The sequence below is a fragment of the Myxine glutinosa genome, chromosome 2 (genome assembly GCF_964187855.1).
Source record: "Myxine glutinosa chromosome 2, kmMyxGlut1.1, whole genome shotgun sequence".
NCBI classification, from domain to species: Eukaryota; Metazoa; Chordata; class Myxini; order Myxiniformes; family Myxinidae; genus Myxine; species Myxine glutinosa.
In genome coordinates, this window is record NC_136262.1 from 105,154,205 (window position 1) to 105,165,039 (window position 10,835).

The window sequence follows — 10,835 nt, forward strand, 5'->3', positions numbered from 1 at the left end:
TTTTTGCTAAGAGCACAACAGGCCATTCATGAGTGCAACCCATACGTCCAGCAATTCAAATCAGCCATTGAGTATGTGGTTCATAATGATAGCGCCAATGAACTGAATATTGTGTTAACAGGTCGCACGCGGCGCCGAGACCTTCATCATGGTACCGTCAACCTTCCCTCAGCAGACAGCGATGTGGCTGTCATTGCTCCAGGGGCTATGACAACTGAGCAGTTTGGAAGGCTGGCAGTCGCTGTTCACCTCAGGGGAGGAGGTTTACAGACAATAGACGCCATGCATCCAGCGTATGACCCACTATCATACATACTTCTGCTACCCTGCGGCTCTCAGGGGTACCACACTGAGTTGGCAGGGACTACGCCAACAACTTTCTACCGCTACCATCTACAAGTACGTGATCCTACTCATCACTTCAATCTACTGCTTCGTGGTGGAAGGTTGACACAGCAGTACGTATGCGACATGATGGCAAAAATTGAGTCACACCGTCTCACTTGGATTCGCTGCAACCAGAAGTCAATTAAGGCAGAAAAGTATAAGATCATCGTTGATGCGTTAAACAGTGATGCTGAGGTGCTACCTGGACGCCTCACCATTCTGCCTCCGTCAATTTATGGGTCGCCACGTTGGTATGCCAAAGAGTTTCAGGATGCAATGGCTTTAGTCCGAGTCAAGGGAAAGCCAGACTTTTTCCTAACTTTCACCTGCAACCCAAAGTGGCCAGAAATTAAAGCATCGGTTTTTGAGGGTCAGCCACCCAATGCAAGACCTGATATCATCGCCCGGGTGTTTCATATGAAGGTGGAAGCACTCCTCGCAGACCTCCTCAAGCATGACATCTTGGGGCATGTGGACGCTTACGTGATGGTGAAGGAAACGCAAAAGCGTCACCTTCCCCATATACACATGCTCCTGACCGTGGTACCTCGCGACAAGCCCAGAACACCTGCAGATGTCGATCGCGTGGTCTCTGCTGAGATTCCTGACAGCCTCACAAATCCGGAACTACACCGTATTGTGACATCACACATGATTCACGGCCCCTGTGGGGAATGGAACATCTTGAGCCCTTGCATGGCAGACCGGAAGTGCACAAAGGACTATCCCAAAGCCCTACGTCAAACGACAAGCTTCTCTGATGACTCCTATCCCCTGTACAGAAGACGGGCAGAAGCAGCACCTGGTGATCCCATCATGAAGACAATACGAGGCGGTGCTAACGTATTAGTTAACAATGCATGGGTTGTGCCTTACAATCCATATATTGTCCTCAGGTACGATGCTCACATCAACCTTGAGATCGTCTGTGCTGTCACCTGTGTCAAGTACCTGTACAAATACCTTGAAAAGGGCCCGGACCAGTGCCTGGTCAGACTAGAGCCTCATGAGAGGATGCGAGAGGCATTACGACATGATGAAGTGGCACGCTACGAACTAGGGCGTTACATCACCGCATCTGAGGGATACTGGCGCATATACGATTTCCCCATTCAACGCAAGTACCCACCAGTCGAGATGCTGGCACTCCATCTACAGGATGAGCAGGTGATCACGTTCACTGACGAAGGTGCCATACAGAACGTGGCAGAGTCAGGACCCCCTGCAACAACCCTCACCGCCTTTTTCGAAGCCATGAATCTCCATCCACACATGCGTCATGTTCTATATCCAGATGTATTCCAGCACTTCACCTACTTGAGGAAAAGGTTTCAATTGCGGAAGAGAAGGCTGAGTTTCCAGGATAACCGTAAGGCTGATACGGTTGGGCGGCTCCCCATTATTCCCGTCAACTCCCATACTGCCGAGTTGTACTATCTCCGCATGCTACTGTACCGCGTGCCTGGCCCCACATGCTTTCTGGATCTCCGTCGTGTTGGTGGTAGGGTCATGGAGACCTATCTGGCAGCCTGCATTGCATATGGCATCGTTGACAATGACCAGGAGGTGGATTCTGTTATGGAAGAGGCTGCAAATATTGCTTTTGGCCCTGCAGTCCGCGAAGTATTTGCCAACATGCTCATATTCGTTCTCAGAGGCAACCACGTGCAGTTCTGGGAAAGGCACAAGTATGTGCTGTGCGAGGACTTCATGCGTGCTGCAGGTGTGAATGTTCCAAATGGACGCATTGTGAGTGCAGTGCTACTAGAGCTGAGGAACAAAGTTGAGTGCCACGGCTTTTCGCTCAGTAGGACCTTTGGCCTTCCTGAGCCTGACCCAGTTCATTTCCAGTCTCGCATTCCGCGCGTCATCGAGCACGAAACAGTGCACAATATAGGAGAACTTGAGGCTCACATCGCTCAAACAGAGTGCCTTCTTAATGACGAGCAGCGCGTTGTTGTCGATACAGTGATGTGGAGTGTGGAACACGGACATGGCTGCATGCTTGCTGTTGATGCAAGTGGTGGGACTGGGAAAACCTTCACATTGTCTCATATACTCAACAAAGTGCGCGCAATGGGCAAAGTGGCTCTTGCAACTGCTGCAAGTGGTATTGCAGCTACGCTGCTGCCTAAAGGGGCCACCTTCCATAGTAGGACCAAGTGTCCTCTCATTCTCACTGATGAGTCCACTTGCAACATCAGTGAAAATGACACCACTGCAGCACTCATACGCATGACTAATCTGATGGTGGTGGATGAGGTTTCAATGATGGATCGTCGCGCATTGGAGGCAGCAGATCGAACATTCCAGTGGCTTCGGGGCTCCGAGGAACCATTTGGCGGCATCGCAATGGTTTTCAGTGGTGACTGGAGGCAAATCCTTACTGTTGTGCCACACGGTAGCCGTATTGACATAGTTGGAAGGTGCTTCAAGAGCTCATACCTGTGGAGAAAAGTGCAGATTCTTCGTCTCAGAGTAAACATGAGGATCATGCAGGGTGCTGGAGAACAACAGGACGAATCTGCTTTTGCAAAATTCCTGCTGGATCTGGGTGAAGGGAAGATTCCTGTCAATCCAGAAGAGGGTGAATTTGCTATTGAGCTCAGGGAACCGCTCATTCTTCCTGGTGAAAAACTTCAGGATATTGTCACTTGGGTGTACGAAGACTTGCATAACAACATTAGCAACCCCAAGTGGCTTTGCGAGCGTGTTATACTATGTCCGACCAATTCTGAAGTCGATCAGGTAAATGCCTACATGACGACCATATTTCCAGGGGAGGAACATGTTTGCTGTAGCGTCGATACAGCGGAATCTGAGGGTGATCATTTGTATCCGCCTGAGTTCCTGAACACCCTCTGTCCATCTGGTATGCCGCCACATCGTATCTCTCTCAAGGTGGGTATGGTCATCATGCTGCTGCGAAACTTCGACCAGCAGAGCGGGCACTGCAATGGCTCAAGGTACATCATACTTCAGATCCTTCCAAATCTGTTGGTTGCACAATCTGTGATGGGTGTCAATTCTGGACGCACATTGCTCATTCCACGCATAACCTTGAGTCCATCTGACAACATGTTCCCGTTCACTCTGCGGCGTCGGCAGTTTCCGGTACGACCCTGCTTTGCCATGACTGTGAATAAATCCCAAGGACAGTCGCTACACCATGTTGGGATCTTCTGCTCACGAGACTTCTTCAGCCATGGTCAGTTCTACGTGGCGGCCAGTAGGGTTGGCAGCTCCAGCAGCCTCCGCATTCTTGCCCTGGACGAGGAAACAAAGAAGAAGCGCCGTTTCCTCAGCAACGTTGTTTATGAAGAGGTGCTAACGAGATAAAGGTGTGTACAATGGACATGTAGACAATTTTTATTATTATTACCTTCGCAAAAGCGGAAGGTTATGTTTTGATCGCTGTGTATTTATTTGTATGTCTGTGTGTGTGTATGTTAATCGCATAACTCAAAAAGTATTCAACCGAATTGCATGAAATTTGGTGGGATGATTGGTTATTATACGGGACACATTTGATTAGATTTTGGGAAACAGATTTGCTCAAATTCTGACTATTTTTAACTCGATCGTATTTCACTCAAAGTTATGAGCGACTGAAGAAGAAGATGTCCATCCAGGACGTCATCACTATAACGCGATCTCCCGCGATCATTTCAACCTCAAAAAAAATTATAATTGCAGATTTGACAATAGATGAGGCATATTAACAAACGAATGAAACAGATTTGCTCAAATTCTGACTATTTTTAACTCGATCGTATTTCACTCAAAGTTATGCGCGACTGAAGAAGAAGATGTCCATCCAGGACGTCATCACTATAACGCAATCTCCCGCGATCATTTCAACCTCAAAAAAAATTATAATTGCAGATTTGTCAAGAGATGAGGCATATTAACAAACGAATGAAACAGATTTGCTCAAATTCTGACTATTTTTAACTCGATCGTATTTCACTCAAAGTTATGATCGACTAAGAAGAGGATGTCCATCCAAGACGTCATCACTATAACGCGATCTCCCGCAATCATTTCAACCTCAAATGAAATTCAAATTGCAGATTTGTCAATCGGGGAGGCATATTAACAGACGAATGAAACAGATTTGCTCAAATTCTGATTTTTAAAAATCGATCGCATTTCACATAAAGTTTCACATCGCATACACTCCCATGCCAAGTACAGAACAGTAGCTGCGGCGAAGGTATGCGCGCTACCGAGTGCCCGGATTCTAGTTTATTTATTGAAGAACAATTGTTTCGAACGAATTCTTCAAAAATAGTGCACAACTTATTTTGGCAGTCGTACACCATGTTGGGATCTCCTGGAGAGGTGCCGTTTCCTCACCAATGTTGTTTATGAAGAGCTGCTAACGACATACAGGTGTGTACATGTGGACAATTCTTATTATTTATTTATTGATTGAAGAAACATTGTTTCGCAAAGAATTCATCAAAATACGTGCACAACTTCTTTTGGCAGTTGTACACCATGTGAGGATCTCCTGGAGAAGTGCCGTTTCCTCAGCAATGTTGTTTATGAAGAGCTGCTAACGACATACAGGTGTGTACATGTGGACAATTCTTATTATTTATTTTTTGCTTGAGGAAAAATTGTTACGAAAAGATTTCATCAAAATAAGTGCACTACTTCTTTTGCCAGTTGTACACCATGTGAGGATCTCCTGGAGAAGTGCCGTTTCCTCAGCAATGTTGTTTATGAAGAGCTGCTAACGACATACAGGTGTGTACATGTGGACAATTCTTATTATTTATTTATTACTTGAAGAAAAATTGTTACGAAAAGATTTCATCAAAATACATGCACAACTTCTTTTGGCAGTCGCTACACCATGTTGGGATCTTCTGCCCAAGAGCCTTCTTCAGCCATTGCCAGTTCTACGTGGCGACCTCTAGGGTTGGCAGTTCCAGCAGCCTCCGCATTCTTGCCCAGGACGAGGAAACAAAGAAGAAGCCCGTACGTGGTGCCTTATGAAGTGGTGCTAACGACATAAAGGTGTGTACAATGTACATGCAGACAATTTTTATTATTCTTTGTTTGGGAGGGAGATGGGAGGGTGATGGGGCAGGGTGATGGGAGGGTGATGGCTGGGTGATGGGACGGTGATGGCAGAGGGTGATAGCAGAGGGTGATTGCAGAGGGTGATGGCAGAGGGTGATGGCAGAGGGTGGTGGCAGAGGGTGGTGGGAGGGAGATGGCAGGGTGATGGGAGGGTGATGGGAGGGTGATGGGGGGGAGATGGGAGGGTGATGGGGCAGGGTGATGGGGCAGGGTGATGGGGCTGGGTGATGGCAGGGTGATGGGAGGGTGATGGCAGGGTGATGGCAGAGGGTGATGGCAGAGGGTGATGGCAGAGGGTGATGGCAGAGGGTGATGGCAGGGAATTAACATTAACGAATAACATTTGTAATGTAATAATTTGTAATAATTTGTAGTAATCTATCTATTCTGCTCTGTTTCAATTCTGTTTCAATTTGCTGATATGCTTTGCAAACCTTTTTTTTTTTAAACTATTTTAAAACTAATACAATTCGAACATGGAATACATACTGACACTGCACTTTCAGGTCTCCTACAAATCCTACCCTGTCGCCTCACCGTGGCGTAGGAGTGGCAATGGTCAATGGCATCGAATGTCATGGCTAGCAAAGACAGGGAGGTACACTTGATTTAAATTTGGAAATTTTTTTTTTTTTTTTTTTGGCCACGGAACGGGCACCCACGTACGGGCACGTCCTAGTTATTGAAATTTACAGAAGATTGGCCGCAAATTTGACGATGCAGTTTTTTCCACATACAGAACAACAACAACAACATGCATTTTAAAGGCCATTTTCCCTACAAGAGCGGGGGTTAGCCTTGCGGTCCCCATGACAATCTTCTCCATTTTGCCCTATTTTCTGCATCTCTCCTTATTAACCCCCTTGCCCGCATTTCTTCTTCCACCATCTTTAGCCAAGTCTTTCTCGGTCTTCCCCGTCCTCTACTTCCTTCTACATTCATTTCCATCACTCTTCTCAACCAGTCACTTTCATCCTTCCTCAACACATGACCAAACCATTTCAACCTGTTCCTCTTCACAGCATCAATCACATGCTCTATTCCCATCATCTTTCGCACTTCATCATTTGTCTTCCTCTCTCTCAACGATACTCCGCACATCCGTCGAACCATTCGCATTTCCACCCTTTCCAACCTTCGTTGCTGCTCTACGTTCATTACCCATGTCTCGCTCCCATAAATCATAACACTTCTCACACATGCAGCATACACCTTTCCCTTCAGCTTCAACAACACTCCCCTCATCATCAGCATGCCACTCAGTTCCCGAAACTTCTTCCATGCACATCTCACTCAAGCAACCATTGCCGAGTCTGATCCACCTTTTCCATTCAGCATGTCTCCTAGGTAGCAAAATGTTTTCACACCTTCCAGCTTCACGCCGTCTCCAAGATCCAACTCAACATTTCCTCCTTCTGCAGCTCCCTCTGTGCACACCTTACATTTGAATGTAGCTGCCACACTGGTTAATGACCCTCTCAGACCACTACATTTTTGATGAACCCACTCAGCACACATTGTACATTGAATGGAGTTCACTCCGACACCCTTCCTACACACAGCACAGGGCCACTTCCCAGTTCTTTCCACCTCACCACATGCTTTACCACTTGCCATCACCTTCGTCTTTCTGATATTCACCTTCAGACCTTTTGTCTCCATACATTCCTTCCACTTGTTCATCTTTTCCTTCAGTCCATCAATACTTTCCGCAATCAACACCAGATCATCTGCATACAACAACTCCCACGGTAAACCCTCCTTTACGTTCTGAGCCAGCACCTCCATCACAGCTACAAATAGTAGTGGACTTAGTACCGACCCCTGATGCACTCCCACCTTCACCTCAAACTCACCACTGTTCCCGTCCTTCGTCCTCACAGCTGTGCGTGCTCTTTTGTACATTGCCATCACTACTCTGATCAACCATTCCTCCACTCCTAACTTCCTCAATGCCCATGTCAATACTTTGCGTGGAACCCTATCGAATGCTTTCTCCAGATCAACAAACCCAAGAAACAACTTCTTCCTCTTCTCCATGTACTTCTCCTGCAACTGCCTCACAATGAAAAGCACGTGTGTCGTTCCTCTTCCTGGCATAAATCCAAACTGCATTTCGTCGATCTTCACTTTCTTCCTTATCCTCCTCTCCAACACCCTTTCCAATACCTTCATTCCATGCTCCAATTACTTTATCGCTCGGTACGAGCCACACTCCAGAGGGTCACCTTTCCCCTTGTATGGAGGGACGAGGGTACTCAGGTCCCAATCCACTGGAATGCGGCCTTCTTTCACCACCAGATTACAGATCTCTGTCATTCTCTTCACACCCCAACTTCCTGCTGCCTTCAACATATCTCCCACAACTCCAGTCGGCCCTCCTGCTTTTCTACCCTTCATTGCTTTTATCGCTTCCTCAATTTCCTTCTCAGTTATCTTCTCTGCTGGTCCTAAAACTGGGTTACTCTCTATGTTGCCATCCCATTCATTCTCTGTATTCAACAGCATTTCCATATATCTTTTCCATCTTCCTTTAATTCCATCTGGGTCGACAACGATTTGTCCCACTTCATCCTTCAAGCAACTCACCCCCATCACATCACACCTCTCTTTCACTATTTGCTTTGCAATCCTGAATACTGCTTTCTGACCCTCTTCCGAATCCAAGCGTTCTCCGAACATTTTCCTACATGCCTCCTGTGCCTTTGCTACCTCTTTCTTTGCAGCCTTCCTGGCTGCCTTATAACTTTCATGCTCTGCTGTTTCTGCTCCCGTACCCTTCGCCTTCTGCCACTCCTTGAACTTCTTCCTCTTCTCGTCGATCCTCTTTCCAACTTCATCATCCCACCACCATGTTTCCGAGTGCCTCGGTGGTCCTTTTGTCCATCCACATACCTCACCAACGGCTCCCAACAGACTAGCTTTCGTTGACATCCAACCACTTTCAAGCTCAACCACATCATCCTCGACCCTACTCAGCCTCTCTTTTAATGCCTCCCTTACTGTCACCTCTTTCAACCTCCACACCTTCATACTCGGTTGGTACTTCACCCGCCGAGCTCTCCTCGCACCGTTCACCCTTATGTCGCAGACAACCAAGTGGTGCTGTGAAACAGCCTCCTCCCCCGGGATCACCTTTGTGTCCCGGAGGTGCCCCCTATCTCGCCTACGCACCATCAGGTAGTCAACGGTTGTCGTCGACCCACCTGACGTGTATGTAACAAGCTTATTATCCTCTTTCTGGAACTGAGTATTACAAATCAACAAATCAGCTCCATTAGCAAACTCCAAAATCCTTTCACCTTCTCCATTTCTCACACCATATCCTTAACCCCCATGAACTCCGTCAAAACCATCCATACTCCTTCCCACATGTCCATTTAGGTCTCCTCCTACCACAACAACTTCCTCATCTTTCACGTTTTCCATCAGCTTCTCTATCGCACACCAGAACTTGTCCTTCTCTTCATTGCTTCGACCAACCTGCGGAGCATATCCCGAGATGACGTTCACCAAGAGCTTTCCAATCATCATTTTCACCATCATCAACCTATCACTCACTCTAGTCACACTCACCACACTGTCTACAAACTCCTCAGAAAACAGGACACCAACACCATTCATGCTCTCCAGGCACCCTTGCCACATAAACTTGTATTTCTGTCCCTGCCTACCCTTCACCATTCTCACACCACTTCCCTTCCATCTCGTCTCTTGCACACAACATATGTCCACTCTTCTTCTGACCAATACTTCCACCACTTCTCCTGATCTCCCTGTCATTGTCCCTACATTCCATGTCCCAAACCTCAGAAACTGATCTCCACTTCGGGCTGTACCCTGCCCATATGTAGTTGTAATTGTCATGGTTCTCTTTTTGAGGCAATGTTTTTATGGCCGGATGCCCTTCCTGACGCCAACCCTCTTAGTCGTCTCTTACGACACGCAGGGATACGGTGTACCTATTCTAATCCAGGGTACACACTGGGAGTGCTCAGTTGGCAATTGTTACGGATGTTACACATGGCAATTGTTACGGATCTCAACGTCGGCCTTTTCCCCTTACCAAGGGGGGGTTGATCCCCTTGTCTGTCACTGACCGACGTGAGTCCTCGAAGCTACAACGTCCTTCCCGGACCGACGGTAGGTAGGGTTTGTTAGGCCTAGGGGTTCGCTACGTACCTAATTACTACCGCCAGCCGGGAACGAGGGAATAACTTCGGCTCGAACCACGGTTTTAGATGGACTAGTTGCCGAGCTGTTTTAGCAACCCGAAGTTCGAGCCATTAACAGAGAACTAAACCCGATCCTGAGCGTTGGCCGAATCGTGCCACGTATATCAATTGGAAGAAGGGACGAAAGCGATCGGACAAGGAGGAAACCAGACGGGTAAGAAATAACAGGATTTATTAATTATTTACACAAACCAAAATCAAAGAGAAGAAAAGAAATGTAATTTACAGGGAAAGAAGACACAGTGCAATTCTTAAAAACAAGCTTAACTTATACCCCGGACAACACAAATGACAGAACGGGCAGACTCACACGAATGGGGAATTGCAGGTTGGATTGGTTGGAGGGAGAGAAGGGTCCGTGCAGAACGGCAGGGCTGGAAGGTGCGACGGGAAAACGCGGCAAGCAGGTCCGCTCCGGGCTGGAAGCGAACAGCCGGCAGCTCCACGTATTCGGCTCTACACCGGCAGCTTCCTCAGGCGTAATCTGCCTCATGCGCGTCCTCTGACTCATGCGTTCTCAATCGTGCTCCCTTTCCACATACAGAAGTTGTGCGTTTATAGTGCAATGAGTTCAAAATGGCCGTGAATTAATGAGCCATCCTAAATATTCTCACAACTGCTGTAACTCAGGAAGAAATTGTGTTGAACAGCAAGTTTTGGAGAACTAGACTAGGAATATTATCTGAAAAGGGGCCCAGAAATCACATGAGGGGTAACTGTTTGTTACAAGCTGGCACCCATGCTGGGATTGAACCATGACACCTCCTGAGCAATATTAGCCTGGATGACACTTGATATTTTGATTTGGGACCTCACAGTGGGTTATTTTGTGAAAAAGGTCTGGGACCCGGGAAAGGAGAGAAGGGCGAGTACGTTCTATCCGGCGCAAGATCGACAGCAGAGAGATTCCACTCCCTGCCAACTGGAAGCAGTTCATGGACTTCCCAGAAAACAAGGCAAATCTGACCAACTTTCTCAGCGATCAAATGATGTTGGAGGCAAAAAAGAGCCGACCCACTTGTGAGTCGATCACTGCAGGTGGGTTTGAGGAAGAAACCAAAGTAGCATCGTCACTGGGGTCTGATGTTGAACAGCTGCAATCATCTCACTAGGAGGCCG